The following is a 16,238-nucleotide window of genomic DNA, read 5'->3' as shown; positions in this document are numbered from 1 at the left end:
ATTAAATAAGGTATTTTTAAGGCATTTTTCTTTTGCGTTACAGGTAAAAAAAAATATTTAAAAAATAAATTAAAAAAAGAAAGAAGCTTGTGATGAATCTGCAGACACGAAACACATTAGCTACTGGAGTATTGCCCTCCAGGCCACATGGTTGGCGTTGGTGATATAAGTGGCTAAATTAAAAGTAGCTGGTGCGTCTGCTACGCTAGAGCCTTAAATAAACGAGTACTCCAGGCAGGGAAAAACCCTCGGATTTTTCGTACTTGAGGTACCTGTGGCGGTCAATAAATGCAGAATAACAATTTAAGCCATTAGTTCCTAACCGAAAAACAACCACAAGAGCGGGGCCGATACCAGTATTGATATCCATCACGAGTACCGATACAATGAAATATGTCTGGTATCTGCCCGATACGATACCTGGTATCGGTACTTGCCCATTCCTTATTAAAATGCACTGCATTGGCACCAAAAGATGCTGACCCACCGGGCATCTGCCCTGTGAGCCACATGTCCAGTCCAGGCCTGCTTGTATGTGTGGCAGCCATCTTACGTTGCCACTCACTAATCAAGCTTGAACACATTGATTTGTCTACTGCATTTTCACATTATTTGTTGTCTCTATGGCAAAAAAATAACACCGTGTGTATATATACACACACATAGCTATATGCGTTCAGAAACCAGAATTTTGAATACCGGAATAATGGCTGCATGCAAACAAAGTCTAGGCCAGCACTCTAATCAATCATTTGTAAAGGCACATTTAATACAATTCTTGTTTGGAATTTTGAGGTTGCAGCTGGACCTTCATGCCAATCTCAAAAACATGCTATTTTTTTTTCAAAGCAGAATTTCATGAGCAAATATCAAATATCTCCAAGAGCCAAAAGGAAATGCAGTACAAAGACGGACTAGGCCGACATTCACTCCATTGACCAAAATATCAAATGCCAACACTCATTTTCAGTCATCCCACACCATCTATCTTCCTTTGACTTCTCTGTGCATCTTCCCTCTCTTATCTCTACTTTTAAAGCTTTTCCTCCAGCAAGAGGGGGCAGCCAAGCACAAAGGGGCATTGTCTGCTGGTAGAAATGTGGTTTACAGACTCCATTTTAATGGCTTGGTGGTTGCTGGAAGCCAAGCGTGCTTCCTAATATTTGGCTCACATTCGATTTCATTCAAGGAAGGACTGAGCTATGACGGCCTTGTCTTTGTGCCCCCCGCCCATCTTCCCCTTTCTAGTGGCATAACTACATTTGTGTGGAATCTCGAGCGTTCGGAGAGCCGAGGCAGGCTGCGTTGCCAGTCAAATGTGTTTGGGTTGTCAGACTGAATGGCTTCCAGCGCTGCGATCTGTCTCCTCTCCTCGTCAGTGAGAGCTGTTTGATCTGACAGAAAGACTCCATTAGAGACAGGAAAGTTCAACTGCTGGGAGCTTGGATGGCTACAGCAGCCCAGAGAGGAAAAGCTTTGCACACGCAGTCTGGTTGCAATCTTAGTGTCTATGACTGTGTGTCTATAAATGTCTCGGAGCATTACTGATCAGTAGGCTAGGTGTGTGTGTGTGTGATGATAAAAGTTACAGTTTATTTCCATACGCAGTATACTTTATGGACAAATTGCTTAGACACTGCTCTTAATTGATGAACTGTGACATTTTGGACATTTCAGTTTGTCGCCGGCTAAAAATATATAGTTTGAATGGGTTGGGCATGCTATTTGACAGTCATGACATAAACCTGATGAGACATACACTTTTGCATGAACTGGAATAGAGGCTAGGAGTCCGGCCCTTTTTAAAGGGGAAGTCAACCCCCAAAAATATTTTGACAATAATATGTTCTATGCAGCCCCACTAGTCTAAATATGGTATTCTGTTTAATATTGTGTTAGTGGAATCTGAATTAAGCAGCAAAATCCAACCGTTTTTATTACTGCAAAAACTAAAAAAAAAAGAAAATGCTGTAATTTGTTACAGCTGATTTATTCAATTTGTTCTCATTATATTCATGATTTGGTTGAAAGCCTCATTTTCAATTTGATATAAATCAAATGGATTTATTTTTCCCAAGCCAAATAAAAAAGTTACTACCAAGTAAATAAACCAATTAAAAGCAATTGTATTACTTTACGCCAAATTGAATTTCTGATTCAGTATGAACAAAATGTGTGCACTCTAAAAACAGTTGGGTCAAAATGAACCCAATTATGGATAATAAAAAAAAAAAAGGACCAATCCACTTTATCTTTCTGGCTTGTTTTATACAAAATGATCCAATATTTTGACCCAAGTAAATGATCTGACCAATATTTATGAGTTGTTTTACACATTTTTGTATTTGTAATGGTAGTTTATTTGACTACAAATATTCTTTTGTTTTATTTCAATTAGCTTAGCAGGCTTGGTAGCCCACTGCGAAGCACATCCACCTCACAATTCAGTAGTCCAGGGTTCAAATACAGCCTCTAGCCTTCCTGTGTGGAGCTTCCATGTTCTCCCTGTGCCTAGAAAGAAATTTAATTGAACACTAAATTGTCCCTTGATGTGGTTGTGTGTTTGATCATCTACATGTCCTACAATTGTCTGCCAACCAGCTCAGGTTGTACCCCGCAAATTTTGTTCATACTGAATCAGAAATTAGATTTGGGGTAAAATAATACAATTGACTTTAATTAGTTTATTCCAAAATAAAAAGTTACTTGGATGTAACTTTTTTTATTTGGCTTGGAAAAAATAACAAGTACAACAAAGTAACAAATTACAGCATTTTGTTTTGTTTAGTCCAACGAAACACTTTTTTCAGTGATCCATCTCAGGGGGCGGCCATTTTGTCACTTGCTGCCGACTGAATATGACATGATTGTTTGTCAGGTCTCAGGAAACAACCAATCACAGCGCAGCTTGAGAAAACAGGTGAGCTCTGATTGGTTGTTGCCTGAGCCCTGTGCAACATTGATGTCATCTTCAGTTGACAGAAATTGGTAAAATGGCCGCCCCCTGAGATGGATAAAAAAGGCTGGATTTTGCTTCATAACTCATATTCCAAAAAATGTAATATTAATCAGAATGTTATGTTTAGACTAGTGAAGTCACATATAACATATTATTGTTGAGAAATGTTTAAAGTTGATTTCCAGCGTCAGTGACCCAACATACCTTCCAATATTTTGTACAAAGTCTTCTTAGAAGAGTAGAAACTGTTCTAGCTAAAAGGGGTAACACCCTAGATTTACTCGGATTTTAACTTCCTGGTGATAAAATGACATAATGGCCAATTGTCCCAAAACTTTGTCCAGACCGATATTATTCGACGGGTTTGTGTTGAGGCGAATGATACAGCTGTTAATAGGGTTATTTTCTGAGGAAGCGTGATGAGAGGTCAACCCGCATTATAGTCCCCACCACCACCACCGAACCCAACCGTCAATTCAGGTCAGTGATGCCCTCAGATATAAAAACACGCTGACACGTGTCAAAGTGGTGGGAATGGAGGCGATGGCTTGATGAAGACATTTAATAGTTTAGCCGCAGACTCTCACTGCATGTGTTCCATTTCTTGTGGCTTCAACTTCCACTAATCATGAGGAACTTCCACAAATATGACTCACTTCTCAAAGGAAAAAGGCATAAAAAATGAGTGATTCTTGACAAGACAAGTTACGTTAAAATGATCACCTGCTTGCTTGTGCCATACAGCATATGCGTCTTCTTTGATGATGCAATGTTAATGGTTGAACAAACATGCCGTTTTGGGGGAAAAGTTACGATTTTGGATGTACTAAATATACAGCACCCCATCCTCAAAAGTGGTTTGTTCCAATCAGTCCCTCCCACCTCTCCCTGACTGGTCTCTGAGCACACGATCTACAGAGAGCAGTACGCTGCCTTCCAGTGACGTAAAGTAACAGTTTCCGTACCGAGCTAGACCAGAATTATTATTTCTTAATCTTCCACTCAATACGAACATTATTATTATCATTCCTCATTTTTGCTGCATTTAATCACAGCACGCTGTGCATGTTGGTAGGGAGGAGTCATCTGCCTTTTTTTTTTTTTTCATAGACAGCTCCACTGTTCTCTGCTTGATTTGGAAAGAGAGAAGCTAGCTGTTGTGTCATGTTCATGCGTTATATTAAAGCCAATGTGCTACTGACAAGCTAACTGACTTGGATGCCTATGAATATTATGGGCTTTAATTTCGTAGACAGATGTCCGTGTGCTCATCGCAAAAACGGGCGCATCGTCATGTTTGGGACCGCGCCCCGTTGAGCGCGACAATAGACGGGGCTGCCACACCCTGGCGTATCTGGAAATTTCAGGACAGAAAGAATATAGACCAGGGTTTAGACTCGCAAAAAGCAGGTCTAACATGTGGTGCAGTTGGTGTAATGTGATTTTGGTGGATTTGACCAAAGTACAGGAAGACAGTTTTGGCGCTCCGTGGGTATGTAGTGTATATCAGCATATTTTAGGACAATTCCTCTGAATTATTGTAGAAATTAATTAATTGAACAAATTATTAGTGTTGTTCCGATACCGATATTGGGATATGCCCCAATACTGCATATAAGCAGTGGTATCGGCAACAGTGAGTACTAACAAATAACATGCTGATGCCATTATTTCCGACGCTAATATAGGACTTTGGATACAGTGTCTTGCTCGTGTACGACATTGACTGATGTGTGACATGTTCACTGCATGCCGAGCCAAGATATCCTATTGGCCCTTGAATTCTCTGAACCAATGGCAGGGCAGCTTTTTCATGTTGAGAAAAACTAACAAATTAGGAATCAGCACGGTGTCGGCATCGGCCAATACTGTAAACAGGATATCGGAATCAGTATCGGGGGCCAAAAAAACGGTATCGGAACAACACTACAAATTACTATCATCACCGCTGTACCGCTGTATCAAAATGATTGGTCTTCACCCAGAAATTAGTAGGGTGGGTTACAATATGTTTGTTTTCTAAATCTAATCCATTCCTCCTTTGCTGTGGCTCATTACCTAAATAACTTTTTCATATTTGATGGTTTAGTCACAGACTTTCAGGAAAAGTGATATGCTTCTCTTTCATAATTGTGGCAATCTTTTGTAGGATTACATGAGTTGTAACTTACATTCTTTGTTTTGTTTTGTCTAACTAGCAGGGGCACATACAACACATGTTTTGCAGATAAAAAATAATAAAAATAGACATTTTAAACTAATACAGAATTCATGGCAGGAGAAAATGTTAAGAAACAAATCTTTCGCACATTTTTACAGTTCAAGTTTCTTTTTTTTCTTTTAAAAAAACAATTTTTTTTGTTACCGGGTAGTTTTAAAAAACAGAAATATATAAATAATAATAATAAATAAAAATAATAAAATAATTAAAATAATAAATAAATTGTATTTTTAATGGTAGTTTTTGTTTTTTTACTGCAAATATGCTTTGGTTTAATTTCAACTAGCTTAGCTGGCTTGGTAGCCCACTGCTAAGCACATCCACCTCACAATTCAGTAGTCCAGGGTTCAAATACAGACTCTAGCCTTCCTGTGTGGAGCTTCCATGTTCTCCCTGTGCTACATGCCCTACAAAATTTGTTCATACTGAATCAGAAATTTGATTTGGGATAAAATAATAAAATTGACTTTAATTAATTTATTCCAAGGAAAAAAGTTACTTGGATGTAACTTTTTTATTTGGCTTGGGAAAAATAAATCCATTTGATTTATATGAAATTGAAAATGATGCTTTCAACCAAAATCATGAATATAATAAGAAAAATAAAATAAAAATTGCTGCAACAAATTACCGGGGACCGACAATGTCATTGTATTAAAATTAGCGTGTACCAATTACAGGTACCGGTATCGAGACGATTTCAGGCCTTCAAAGTATCCTCCCAACTGCAGCTGATACCAATATTGGTCCTCTTGTCATTGCCCGCTTGTGGCTGTCTTACGATCAGGAACTCCAAATGAGAAGAATAGAAAACTGCCATTAATTTCATACAAATTTAAAGAAAATGCTTGTTTTTTTTATGTATCTGTGGTATTAGCGGGTACTCAATAGCTGAGTCATATTCAACATCCCTACTTAAAAATGTACAAAACTGTGAAATTTATCATCCTGGCCAGGAGCTTGGCCCTCGTCAACCTTCGATCCTAGAATGACCCCTGGCATTTAGTAGCTGTTTCAAGTTTCAAGTGAGAAGGCAAGTGTGAAGCACCCTCCAAACATCCGTCCCCTGATCTTTGTGTGGGAGCTGGCACTAAAGTCTGCTTGGCAGTTAAACTGTCACTGGCAAGAACTGTACACTGTTTCTGAAGGTGAATGCAACATGGCAGTGCCGCAGGTGTTTGTGTGTGTGTGTGGGTGTGTGTGTGTGTGTGTGTGTGTGTGCCCACCAATCCCGGATTGTCACAATAAAACAGTTACTTGTCTCTGTTAGTGTCTCAGGCTTGCGGCCATCCTGAGAAATGGACTCCAAAATTTTCATTGGACGCATTCGGCAGAGTCAGAGTGAGTCAGGATCCTGTGTGGCGTGAGTGTGTTTATGTGTAGGGGGGTGGGGGTGCTGTCACTTTGGCAACGCAACTGCACATATTGCAGCCATTACCACAGCGGAAAAATGTTTTTCTGCAACATGCAATTACTACAGATTACAGATTGCCGTCCTTGCATCAGAAGCTCTCGCCAGCAAAGGAGAAACACTGCATGTGTGTGTGCGAGTTGTCACACACAAATACACAGACAGACAAAGAGACAAAGAAAGATGAGAAATGATTATAGCTTTCATGAAAAACCACAGCTGAAAAAAAATGGGGGACTTGATGTATTCATGGTAGCCATTTGAATGTAAAATTTAGATGGACTCTCACATCCTGCAAAAAAACACATTCTGTCCTTCACAAATCTTTTCATTTGAAAACATTTCTTCTTATTTAATAGAATGACATTTGACTTATCATAATATTTAGTTGCAGGTTGCAATCCAGATGATAGCTTCCCTCACTTTAAACAATATAGATGGAAAAGCAGTGGCCGCAAAAAGGCGGGGCCTTATTTACAAAACCCACCAGATCAAAAGTCTGCCCAAAGTGCTCCTATAATAGCATGGGGGCCTTTTGGTGAGCTTATACTCCAGTGCTACTTTTAGTGGCTTTCCAAAGAATAAACAGGCCCAGCAACCACATCACAGACTGCTAACTGTCATCATTGGGTGAGTGTACCCGATGGATGATGTGAGGGTGGAGCCACCGTGACACCGGGGTTTACGGCGAGTTTGTGCTGAGAGGGGGCAGGCGGGCTCGGGCTAATGAGGGCTACCCGATATCTCACTCATTTGTAGGCTTAATTGTACATATAACGACACTACACCTGCAATATGTCAATGAATCCAGTCCAGTAATGTATGTAAATATTAATTAAAATTCATTTTCATGTGGATTCATACAAATGTAATTTTTCAAGAAAAACAAGTCAGTATTTTTGTTTTTACTATTCAGTAGCAGTGTGGGTATATCCAAATGCATTTTCCAATGTTTGTCACTGTCACTACACTTACTTTCACAAGTATGTTTTGGAAAATTCAGGTCACTACACTACAACACTGGAGAAAACAAAATCACTTTTAGCAAAACACAACAATGATGTCATCCTTAAATGCCCATTTAGAAACGAGGCACCGTCATGCCAGGGCTGCCTTGTTCACTGTCTGACACTGTTTCATTATGTAGTATGCGGTCATCGCTGTTGCATTGTATGGTAGTATGCTACTGTACTATCTGGCGTCATCATTTACCACACAGTAAATGCTGTGCAGTAGATTTGATTCTATTTAGAGTGTGACCAAATAGACCCAGAAGAGAATTTAAAAAAACAACTGAGAAAGAAAATAAAAGTCACTCAAGGGTTGAGGAACAAACTTATCACCTTCAGCTACCACCTGAGCTATGCCACCCCTACTATTTGCTTATATCCAAGAAGAGTTACGAAGATTCAGCCGACACGAGCGATATACTAACACACAGCAGGACCTGAGAGTAGATTAGCTGTCTCTTCAACCCTTGAATTACTTTTTTTAATACACACACACACACACACAGACACATATATATATATAATTTTTGTTTTACTCTCTTCCGATTGTAAATTTGACTCTATTTAAAGTGGGACCAACTATGCTGCATTCGAGGATGGTCGGAAGTCGGATATATCCGAGTTGGTTTTTCCCAGTTCCGACCTGAAAGCGTTCGAGGCGAAAGTAAATAACCAAATTGGCGGATAGTGATAAATTGTTTTTATTTTTTGGTGTCCTCAAAACTCATTTTGACCTCCAGCAAACTTACCTTCTCGCAATTTTGCTTCATTGATTTATTTTTTTAAAATCTTATTTCATAAGCGGGGGGGAGTTTTAACATTCCATCATGAAAAAGAACAAGCTTTTTTCAACACTTTAAATTAGTCATGAATTTGTAAAAAAAAATGAAAAATAAATAACTGCCTCATATTGGGTATGTGTGTGCGTGTGTTCCAGAGAAATATGACCGTGCCATAATGTTTCACGCAACAAGTCAATGGTATTCTCCCATTAACAGCAAAATAGCAAAGAGGCAAGCATTAGCACAATAACATGTTAGACACACAGCAACATGTTTGGCACATTTGAAATTAAACCCTTAAAAATCAATTTACGTTGAAGAGTGAAATATAAACATAGGTGGAGTTGTCCCCCAACAGCCATTATTTTGCTCAATTGATTCAGAAGGCTTTAATAAGCCCTCGGCTCCACTCTGCACCTTTTATAGAACGTAAGCAGAGTATTAAAGATGCATGAGGCCGATGGGCTCATTGTCTACTCCAGTGTTTTGGCCCAGCCCAATTCGGCAGGCTTCCTGTGTATTTGGCTGCCAGGTTTAGAGATGGCAACAACATATACATAGTTTCTATACGAACAGATCTACTCTGCAAATACGACCTTTAACGATAGTGTTACACAGATGATAAGAATGTACAGTAAAATTGGAATTTCATTTATCTAAGTTTTACACAGTATCACAAGAAAATAAAAACAGAAATTAAGGAAAATATAAAGGCATATAAAATTTAAATAAACAATCTAAATATATAAAATGGGAGAATGCGCTTTGCCAATAAATTCACCCTGTTTATCTCCCTTTTAAATGATGCCCCATTTGTAATAAACATGCATTTTTGGGGGGAAGAGCAGAAAAACTGAGTATGTATTCTGCACCCATCCGTCCATCCATCCGTCCATCCATCCATCCATTCATCCATTCATCCATTCATCCATTCATCCATCCATCCATTCATCCATTCATCCATTCATCCATTCATTCATCCATTCATCCATTCATCCATTCATTCATCCATCCATCCATCCTGCTAGCATAACAGCCAATCAGAGCCAAGAGTATATTTTGCAACTAACGGCCCAATCATTCAAATCATATCTAAAATGGTTTCTTCTGGTTTCAGGCGTGGGGATGGGGGGGGGGGGGGGGTTATTAATTATGTTGTGTTTACCAGATCTTAGATCTTTAAATTGGTAAATCAAGCCGGTTCCAGCATTATCTAGGGGCACCATCTCCAAAGTCCAAAAGGTACATGTCAAGACAGACAGAAGCGACAGCCAAAGAAGACCATACCTCAAGAAGGCTGCCCAGTAAATTCTGTAGATAAATTTGATCTAAACACAGTCTATTTGGTCCCACTCTACACAGAGTAAAATTTACACTTAGAAGAGAGTAAAATATTCAGAGTAAATTTTACTGAAATTAGTTTTTGCGTGTACGAGAGAATTTGTCCATGCCATGAAAAAAAAAACTATTAAGGATTTTTTTTACTCAGTAATTCTAAGTAGATTTTGACTAAATTCTACTAGTATATAAAAACACACACACACACACGGATGAGGAACAAACTCACGACCTTCAACTATGCCACTCCTTCTGTTTGCTAATACGCAAAACCAAAAACATCGTTTAAGTAACATTTACAGAATTTAATTCTTACTCTTCCAGCACTCACAAAAAAAAAAATGCTATATTCTCCCGATTTCTAGCCAAGTTTAGCAGACACACTGCTCTTTACTTGGACAATCGGGAACTGTGCTTGCCATGGCAGCTGAGCTCACCGCCAAAATGTTTGCGCTGTCAGCAACCGCACTGGAACACAAAAATGTGGAGCATTGTTTTTTTGTTTTAGTTATGAGTCCTGAAAATATGACCAAGACTGCTGCATGAGTAGAGTAACACCTTTTGGTGAAGAAATTGTGATGTGATAGGCGGGGTCTCCTGAGGCTTGTCATTGTCCGCAATTTGGAATTGAAAAGAACAGAGTGGCCTGCCAACAGTCCTGACCTCAACCCAAGTACATATCCGTGAAACCAGTTTGGGCGCGATGTTCGTGCCCAAGTGACCAACACAACCATTTTTGCCTGATCTGAGCTACCTCCTGGTTGAGGAGTGGTGTGCCCATAACACAGGAGTGTGTGACTCAGCTGGTGACCAGCATGAGGAGGTGGAAAGAAAAGGAAATGTCGGGAAATAAACAGATTTTCACAATTCATTTCAACTTCTGCACAGGCCTGTGGATACAAATCACATCAGCAGTTTTTTCCTGTGTAAACAATTGTCACAGGTCTTTGATTCGCTTTTTCCTTAGCTCTTCATCTCAACCAGCAGCAAATCAAGAATTGTCTCACTATAAACTATTCATACAAGGCAAAGACAGACGGTCCACTTTTTGTCCTGAACTAATACACTTTGATCACTCAACCGCAGCATGTCTTTGATACTTGTCTTTGATATTGTTTTTCACAAAAGACAAACATCTGTCTTGACCAACCTTATAGGGGAAGTCAACCAACCCCCAAAATGTTTTTTTGACAATTATATGCTCTATGTAGCCCCACTAATCTAAATATGTTATTCTGGTTAATATTGCGGTAGTGGGATATGATGACAGCAAAATCCAGACGTTTTTCTCCATCTCAGGGGGCGGCCATTTTGCCACTTGCTGTCGACTGAAGATGACATCACAGTTGCTCAGGTCTCAGGTAACAACCAATCACAGTGCAGCTTCAGAAAACAGGTGAGCTGTGATCGGTCATTGCCTGAGCCCTGAGCAACTGTGATGTCATCTTCAGTGGACAACAAGTGACAAAATGGCCGATCCCTGAGATGGATAAAAACAGCTAGATTTTGCTTCATAACTCATATTCCACCAATATAATATTCATCAGAATGTCATATTTAGACTAGTGAGGTCACATATAACACATTATTGTCAAGAAATGTTTAAGGTTGACTTCCACTTTAAGGCGGGACCAACCTTGCGAGAGTGGTCACAGGAGTGAAGATGTGCGTATACTGTCTGCCAGCCAACGTGTCTGCCTGCCAACTCTGCTGAATTATAGTAAGATGGACAGAAATAGATGTACAGTACGGTCTATTTCTGTCCCCTAATGGTGCAGTATAAATACAGGTTGTTATTATCATTATTAATGTACCACATCAGGCTCCATTGGACTCAGTGTAAGTACTGTGTTTGTACCTTATCCAGGGTGCAGAGGGTTACATGTGCCCACCCCACCACCCCTCAAAAAGTAAAATTTTCAAGATCTCTGAATGTCAGATTGTCCAATCCCTGCTCAGAAATATACCATTTGTATTAAAAACAGGCTTGTTTGTGATTCAAACTAAACCAGTACTTAAATGTAAGCAGTTTAATTGCTCCGTGTTAAAATGACCAGCAAACGTGATGTGTTGATGCGTTGTATAATCAAAGAGTCGTGATCAGAGTAACACAAGTCGAAAACATCAACTCAGTCACTCCTGTCTAAAATGTCTGAAGTGGCTTTGAGGGGACCTGTGCAAATGGCTATGGTGAATTCCATCATCTAATCACAGACACCCCGCTCCGCTATATGGAGCAGAAAAAGTCCAATCCTCACAACGAGGAGGAACGGGTAAACAAGCTCAACGTTCCAGAGTCACCGCAGAATTCATCATTCATATAAAAAAATACCCAGAGCCCTGAAGTGGTCCTAATTTAATCCGGAGGAATAAAACTCCATTTCATAGTTGTCCATTCACAGCACTCATATTTCCACTGAGCACAAACCTCGAGATGAAATTTGAGCAGACACTTTTGGGAAGGAATGTATTCGGTGGGTTGAGGGCCAAAGCCTGCCCTGTAATTTGTGAATGTACAGAAATGTGTGATGGCCGCAGCTTCTCTAAAGATAGAATCTTTGTCTTAGGTCATCGCCCAACCTCAAACTAGGTCTAATTGGCTCCACAGCCCCCTTTCCAAATGAATAGCTACCCATCCAAAAGGCTTATGTCTCGCGACTCTGAAAATAGCCCAAAAGTTGACATAGGTTAATAGATTGGATCAAGCTAGAGTAAAAAAGAAATGGATATGAAACTGGGAGAGGATTCACATAGCTGAGGTTTCACCCATCTTCAAAGTGACTTTTAAGTGGCTTGGAAGCAGAGTGGGTGGCATGAACGAACCCAAATGATTCCAATTTGACTTTACATTTTGACTTACGCAGATCAAAGTTAATAAGGCTTCATTTAGGTTGCAGTCATGCTAATCATTACTGGACCTTTGTACTTATGTGAGCCAAAGGTCATTAAGTTAATTTTTGGTTTTAAACACCAAAAGAGGATAATTGTGTAGTTGACCGCACTGCCATCGACGGCTATAGATGTCAAAAATTCATTTGAGCTATGTCTATTAATTTAACTTTTTTTCCCCACTTTTGTTAACAACAGTATGAAAACCTAGAAAACATTTTTTTGGTACATTTAGAACAGATATAAAATGTGTGATTAATCATGAGTTAACTATTAAAGCCATGCGATTAATTACAATAAAAATTTGTAATCGCCTACCGTCCCGAATCTTTTCTTTTCTTTAAAAAAAAATGAATAAAAAAGATTATTTAAAAAAAATGTCTAGGTTTTCATACTTTTGTTGACAAAAGTGGAAAAATATGTTAAACTAATAGAAATAGTTAAAATGAATTTTTGATGTTTATAGGCGTCAATGGCAGTGAATGAGTTAACAATATACTCTTAAAAAAAAAAATGACATAATAACTTTGTTGATTTTTGTCCATTCTTGTCACACAAGTGTATAAGAAGTTACTATTAGTTATTCTTGTTAGAACACTAAAACATTCAAACACTTTCACTTTCTTAAGTGAAACTATGTATGGTGAAGCTGGACAAATGTATTGCAACACACACACACACACACACACTGACATATATATCCTGGGGCCTATCTGAGGTGAGTTTGAGGTTTTGCATGTCCTCCAGCAGTTCTGTCTTGATTTCAGGCCTGACCCACCTAAATCATTAAAAAGCGTTCAGGGCCGTGGCCAGCTCCGTCCAATGCGGCTGAAACTGTAGAAAGTGAACGCTGAAATGCGGAGGTCTAAATGTGACAGGGCACATTAAGGCCGAGCCGGGGCATATAACTGAAGTGTGTGGTCACAATTTAATAATGAACCACCTCGATGACTAAAATATCACAAGTGGCATCATTGTCCGCATTGAGCTTTACTAGAAATAGAGGTTGTGTGGTCACATCATTTTCAAGGGGGAAGGGGGTGTGGAGAGTGGAATTTGCTCATCTGTACTATAAGGACTTGGTCTTTGGGGTTTGAGTCCCACTATGAACCAAACAATAGAAGCTATTGGGCAAGGCACAGGGCTGAGTTTCAGCACAGGACTGGAGCACTGTTTATGGGTCCCTTTTCCTCTGAGTCTGACATCTCTCCTTATGCCTGCCTGCCTACCTGCCCGTGTGTGTGTGTGGGGGGGGGGGTCTGCTTGTCAGTGTGGTGTGCAAGAAAAATATACAGCAGTGTGTAAATTGAATTTCTCCATGAGGGATTAAAATTTGTCTGATTTAAATATATATATTATTCAATGACAGGGGTGACATTGTTATGTTGTGAGTGGGAAGAGATGGACACCCCCCCCCCCCCCCAGGGTCCTTATTCGACATTGAACCTTTTTTCAATTTACACTCAAGTAGTCATCTCCAAAATAGGTGCATTGAAAAAAAAAAGTGAATAGTTGTCGGATATATTTCCTCTCAAGCTTCTGCAGTTCTCGCTAAAACTGTATGAATTTTCAAAGACATATGTAGCTGCTTTAAAAATGGAAACACGTTTTGCTTGCATAGATGTTATTGCATTTAATTTACATTTATGAAAGTATAAATTACAAGATGTAAATATATGTAAATCATTGTTTCTCTTTATGTGGCTTCATACACTTAAGGGAATACATATTAAAATTTGACAGCTGCTTATGTTTATGTCTGATACACACTGGCATGTGGTGAAACTATTTGAAGGTTTAGTTTTTATTTTCAAAAAGCCCGTGGCTGTGACTCGTTATTGTGATCGATAATGAAGGACAATCATAATAAATGCCTTTAAAGACGATAATACACCGACGTTATTTATCAACGAGACTAAACAAAAATAAAACGCAAAGTTAAAGATGTTAAGTTAATTAAAACAGTTTAAGGTGCATCCTCTTAAAGAAATAATTGTAAATTAATCGGAACCATGAGTGCACATGTGATTTCTTTGTACTGTTCTTATTTAAATCATTTGAATCATAAATCATTTTGTAACGTTTTATATTTTTGAAATCGTAATTTCCGTTGCTCCATTCACATATTAACATTTAAAAAACGTGGATATTGGATCTCATCACACTATTGTAAGGCGTTTACTCTAAAAAAAAATAAAAATACACACGTAGATTATTTAATAACATATAGTCGACAATGTAAAAGTGAATACAATCATTTGTCTAAAATGTGCTACGGCTGAACGAATACATGTAAGAATTCAAGATAATTTTAATTCTCAATATATGGCGGGGTTTTATTTTAAAATAGGTTGCACAAAAAATATGTATATATATATATATATATATAGTTTTTATTTTTTTGCTGAAGATCTTTCATGGACTAATATTACAGTAAAATGTCTTTGGATTAGCGGATTAGTTGAGTCAATTTGATGTATTTTAGAGAAGAGATGAAAGTGTCCTCTCCACGCAGACGCCATTTGAAATGAAAGACAAATGCGCCAACTAGTGTGTGCAAGCAGAATTACACGCAGTTTTGCATTCTGCTACTGTACTTTGATCCATTCAACATGTTTGCCTAATTTATTTCACTGCTTCAAGTGTAATCGAATAATTAGTATTTCGGGTCTGTTCTTCTTTGTTTATTTTTTCCTTTCAAATATATTTAAAAAGACAGCATTCAAACTCGCCCCAAATAGAAAAAGAGGCACATAAATTGTACCCCCCCCCCTCAAACATTGTCAGCTCGAAAAAATATATATAGTAGAGCAGATGTTTTGCTTTGACACAAACAATAATGTCTTCCATATATTAAACTGCTTTTTGTCAGACTGTCAGAGATGTCAGATGCCATATGAAATATTTCAGGGCGTGTTAAATTTATGTCACAAGTCATTGTATGGATGCAACCTAAGTGAATTTTATTTTATTTTATTTTTATTTATTTGTTTCCTCGCTTGTCATTTCGTGCCCACGATCCTGTTTTAAAACCTAAAGACCGAAAAGAAATAGACGGCTCAATAATTGAGTTCGAGGCTTGAAGAAGCAGCAGCGGCTGATACTTTGATTGGTTTGCTGAAAGCCCAACCCCGACGATTCATTGGTGGAGCGCATCTCCACACTCCCGACCACGAAAGACTAAAATGACTCGGGCAAAATAATACGCGGCACTCTTGAGCTCTCCATTCAGCCTCGCGACGTCTTCGCGCGTCCTAATCTGCTTTGCGGTGGATAACTTGGAGTGAAACTTCTCTTCGGGCACCAGGCAGCCTCTCGATTGGGCTATTTTGTGTTCTTTGGTTTGTGGACGACGACCCGCGGATAAAGTTTTACGCACGTATATGCGCGGGAGGACACTTTTCCTACAGTTTCACTGTGGCTTGTAATTTTGTTGGAGGCTTGTGAGATATTTTTAATTTACACGTGAAAGTCAGTCGGCTGGACTTTTTTTTTTTCTTTTTTACACCACAGCTGGATTTCTTTGTCGTGGTCAAAAACTGCTTTGACTAACTGCATTTAAAGAGTGTCACAAGACATTCTTGGTGATTCAACTGCAGATGATCTAGCTCTCAATCACCACTTTTTC

The 16,238-nt window shown here is 38.8% G+C and overlaps 1 protein-coding gene across 1 annotated transcript in view; it reads left to right on the top strand.

Moving 5' to 3' along the window:
- runx3 (RUNX family transcription factor 3) overlaps window positions 1–16,238 on the top strand; it is a 66,504-nt gene that overhangs the window by 15,683 nt on the left and 34,583 nt on the right. The gene's annotated exons all lie outside the window — the stretch shown is intronic.

This window comes from Leptonotus elevatus, chromosome 14 (genome assembly GCF_054856555.1).
Source record: "Leptonotus elevatus isolate MCC_2025b chromosome 14, RoL_Lele_1.0, whole genome shotgun sequence".
Lineage (NCBI taxonomy): Eukaryota > Metazoa > Chordata > Actinopteri > Syngnathiformes > Syngnathidae > Leptonotus > Leptonotus elevatus.
Note: the sequence above shows the minus strand (reverse complement) of the source record. Positions and strands in the feature narration are given on the sequence as shown.